This window comes from Hylobates moloch, unplaced genomic scaffold (assembly GCF_009828535.3).
Source record: "Hylobates moloch isolate HMO894 unplaced genomic scaffold, HMol_V3 SCAFFOLD_13, whole genome shotgun sequence".
NCBI classification, from domain to species: domain Eukaryota; kingdom Metazoa; phylum Chordata; class Mammalia; order Primates; family Hylobatidae; genus Hylobates; species Hylobates moloch.
The window spans coordinates 16,015,540-16,020,457 of NW_026652288.1; positions in this window are offsets into that span (position 1 = coordinate 16,015,540).

Genomic DNA, 4,918 nt, shown 5'->3' on the forward strand with positions numbered 1-4,918 from the left:
TCTTAGGTCAAGCCATATAGCCTCTGTAGAAATGGAGGGTGAAAAGTTTGGAAAACTTTTTTATGCACCTTTACTTAATTTCATTTCTGGGTTCAGAGTTCCAATTATTTAATAACAGTTCTCCTTTTTTATAGAAACTATTGATATTAAATACAGAAGCAAACACAAAATAATCACAACACAAATCAGAGAGCAAACAAGAACAACAAAACAACGGAGGTGGAAATAAAATCTATAGTCTTTTGAAACCAGCAATGGCAAGTCATTCTTGGAAGGAAAGAATGTTCTTCAGAAAAGTCTCAGGGGAAGAAAGCTGAGAGCACATGAATGGTGATGACATTGATGTCACATTTGTCTTCCCGATTTGCACGTGCTGAATCCAGAGGAAGGCAAAATCTTCCTCTCAAGCCTTGCCCTTCACCAGCACACACGTCCGGCAGATTCCCAACCATCTCCAGCTTCTGACCTGCAAGCTGCATGACCTTGGATGAGTCACTCCGTATCTCTCCACCTCAGTGTTTCTGGGAGGTGATTTCAAAGGGCCCTTTCTGCTTGAAATCACCATGACTCTCATCCATTTACTACCATCTTTTATTTGGCCAAGACACCATTTGATGTAATCATGATGGGCAATCTGTCTAGATAAACAAGAGACTGACTAGGTCATTTCTGGTTATAGTAGCCAAGCTTGGAATCCTTGATCTACATTTTCACATATCTTTCATTTTCATATTCTTTCAGCTCTTTGAGGGGTTGGATCGTGTTACTTTCACCACAGTATCGCCAATGCCTAGCCCAACAACATATTCCTTAATTATTTGTTGAACAAACGAATGGATGAACAAATTTTTCTCACCATTTGGAAATATAAATTCTTGCTCTAAGTTGTAATATCTCTTAATTACACATGTGAAACAATAACTATCATTTGAAATCCTTTTGTAAAATCAGGTGGGGAAATGAAAGATAGAAATATTCATATGTTATATTCATTAATTATGGTGCTTTATCTCAGTAAGTATTATTTTCAGAAAACAAAATCCGAATTGCTTATATAGCATACAGTAGGCCCTTTGTCTCCATAGGGGATTGGTTTCAGGACCTTCTCAGATACCACAATCCATGGATGCTTAAGATCGATTGTTTTCCAGGTTAGTGGAATCTGTGGATGTGGTACTCGTGTATACATAGGGCCTACTGTATGCACTATGGCTCAGCCAACCTAACCAGTTGGCTCATTTGGCCTAATCCAGGCTCAGCTAAAATGCAGGGTCAGTGCTTGGAAGAAAATACATACAATAACCTCTCACCAAGTGTGGGCAGTTCTGCAAAAAACACTGGCTGAAAATCCTTAGTTGACAAGAAGAATAAAGGTCTTACTGAAAGGGTGTTAGGGAAAAATTGAAAGTGCACTAAAGATAGATTTTTAAATGCAGTAAATAAAACTTCTAGGAAAAATCACTGTCAAAACAAGCCAGTTTGGTTCAAGTTAGAAGTTGAATCTTGGAGGCAATTCTCTTTCTGTTGCTCAGGAAGAAATGCTGCAGGTTCATGATCTGCTGCTATGAATTTTCAGTTTTGTGGATCTGAAAAGCCAATCTGAAGACTAAATCCTGTATGATTCCAGACTACTTCATTTGACACTGTTTGAACCTGCCATTACTAAGTTGAATTGCACTCTTTCCCTTTTTTAATTTTTGCAGGTCTTGGCAAAATGCATCTGTAATCACCTGGCCTTTTCACAAATTATTGTGGAATTTACAAACCTGTTCTGTGGTGTTATCGAGTCATCTTACCTGAAACTGGGATCTTCCTTCTTTGCAATGTTTTACAGGTCAGACTCCACAACCTGGGCAAAGAGAGAGAATGGTTAGACATAATTTCTACCATGGTTTCTTGCTTGAAAGGACTAAATAAATTCTTAAGAATTAAAAGTTGTCAAAAAAGCTGGTGAGGATGTGGGGCAATAGAAACTCTCATTCATTGTTGGTGGAGATGTAAAATGGCATAGCCACTCTGGACAACAGTTTAGCAGTTTCTTATAAAACTAAACATATTCTTACCATAAGATCCAGCAATCATTGTCCTTGGTATTTACCCAAAGGAGTTGAAAACGTATGTCAACACAAAAACCTGTACAAGGATGTTTATAACAGTTCTGCTTATCATTGCCAAAACTTGGAAGCAACCAAGATGTCCTTCAGTAGGTGAATGAATAAGTAAACTGTACTACATCCAGACAATGGATTATTATTCAACACTAAAAAGAAATGAGTTTGCAAGCCATGAGAAGACGTGGAGGAAACTTAAATGCATAATACTAAGTGAAAGAAGCACATCTGAAAAGGGTATATATTGTATGGCATTCTGGAAATGTAAAAACTATGGATATGATAAAAGGATCAGTGGTTGCCAGGGGTTGGGAGTGGGAAAGTTGGGGTGAATAGGCAAAGCATGGGGGAATTTTAGGGCAATGCAACTACTCTCTAGAACGCCATCATGATAGATGTGTGTCATTTTACACATGTCCAAACCTGTAGAATGTACAACACCAAGAGTGAACCCTACAGTCAACTAGGGACTTGGGTGATTTAGATGTGTCAATGTAGGCTCATTGATTGTAATAAATGTATCACTCTGGTGGGGGATGTTGATAACGGGGGAGGCTGTGCATGTGTAGGGATGGGAGAGTGTAGAGGAAATCTCTGTACCTTCCCCTCAGTTCTACTGGGAAGCTAAACCTGCTTTAAAAAACATAAAGTCTTGAATAATTAAAAAAAGTGTTGTCAGTTTGAACATTTTAACATACAACTATAAATCAATGCCAGCTCCAATCCATAAAGAGATTATTAAAGCTTCTGACTGCAGATAACACCTGAATTAAGTAGACTGTTCCCTCCTCCCATCTCTTTTTTTCCACCTCCCCTGACAACTCCCCACCGTTATCATGGGAGGCTGAGCAAGCACCAAGGTCCTGTGGGGTTCAAACAAGTAGTGAGAGCATCTCCTGCAACAGTTGTAGAAGGGAGGTGTTTGGGGATGTGCAAGTTGAGATCTGTGGATAATTAAACTGGATAAAAGGTCCAAATGGGTTGTCAAAACAAGGAGGGCCTGAGGCTTATGTGAGGAATCAGATAACAGTCAAGGTGTGGGAGAGACAGTGAGACTGAGAAAAAGAAACAGTAGGAGGAAAGATGTGTAGGAGGTTCTCTGGGTGAGTATCAGAGACAGGGTACAGTTGAGCATGGCTGGGCCTCTCTGTGTCCCCTGTGATGAGTTATTTGGTGGGTTGGAACCATTCCAAGGGCTTGGGATGAAGCCGGCCCATCATTTTCCCTTGGCTTATCTGTGCCTCTTACTCTTTTCTCTCTTACTTCTCCTGAACCTCCCCTTCCTATATCATATCCTCTCCCCACTGGACTTCCCATCTAATGTAGGTGTTCCAGCATAATATACCTTATGGCATTACTGTGCAAAGACCCAGTGTGTTGTTTCATGGGCATAGGGTGTGGGTGGATACGCGGTTAGGGGTAGAAGGGAAATTTATCTGTAGCTAAGGCTCATTTCTAAAGAAGCTCTTTTTCCTGGATCCCCAAGGCCCATGTTTAACATCCCCAAGTCCTGGAGTTTTCTAGACATCCCTGTTGGGGATGTTCTTCCCTAAACATAGTCTGACACAGAAGAAGGAACACTGCACTCCGAGCCTGGTCTCCTGGTTTCAAGTGCAAGCTCTGCCCGTGACAGTGTACTTGAAATCTTGGCTGGGCACAGGTGCTGACATACTCCCAGGAACTCTAGGAGAAACAGAAGATGAAGTTTCCCTTTTCTTAAGTGGTACAGCTTATAGTAAAGGAGATGGCACTAACATGCAGTGCAGTGGGAAACAACACAGAAATGATGTAAAACCAGCAAGGTGATGTGAGCGTCACCTGGCCTATAGGTGTTGGGGAAGTCCAGAGGATCAGAGCAGGAGGATGCTAGAAGAGACGTCTTCAGAGCCATGACCTGGACTCTAGGGAAAAGTTTCACATGAAAATGATAATGATGAAAAAAACCATAATTGTAATGATAATAACATAACCAATACTTTGAGTGCTTATTGGATGGTAGGATATTGTACTAGGTGCTTTATTTTGATTATTTTTTATATACTCATGTGAATCCACAAGGTAGAAGTTGCTAGCTACATTCTATGGAAGCTCAGATTAGGATTCTGACCAATGTCACACAGCCAGTAATAGAGCAGGGGACATGTCCCAAATCTGCCTGTTCCTGACACTGCCAGGTACTCTTTCCTTTATTCGACCATGTCTCATATCGGCAATGGAATCTGTGAGAGCTGATTTTGTGTGTTAACCTGACTGGGCTAGGAATGGCCAAGAAGCTGGGTGTGTCTTTGAGGGTTTCCAGAAAAGATTAGCATTGGAATCACTAGACTGAGAAGAGAAACTTTCCCTCACTCAATTAATTGAGGGCATGAATAGAAGAAAAAAGCAGAGGAAGGGCAAATTTGGTCTGTGCTTGAGTTGAGACACCCATCTTCTCCTGCCTTCAGGCATCAATGCCCCTGGTTCTAGTGCTTATGGACTCAGACTGGGACTTACAGCATCAGCGCCTGATTCTCAGGTCTGCAGACTCAAACTGAATTACACCACCAGCTTTCCTGGTTCTCCGGCTTGAAGACAGCAGATTGTGGGACTTCTTGTTCTCCATAACTGTATGAGCCAATTCTTATAATAAATCTCCATATACGTATATAGATATATGTGTGTGAAGATATATGTGTGTGTGTGTGTGTGTGGATGTGAATAGATAAATAGATACCCTGTTAGTTGTGTTTCTTTGGAGAACCCTTACTAACACAGAATCTTACTCCAGACTCTTTCATTGCATAAGGTGAAGGCAGGTCAATCCTTCA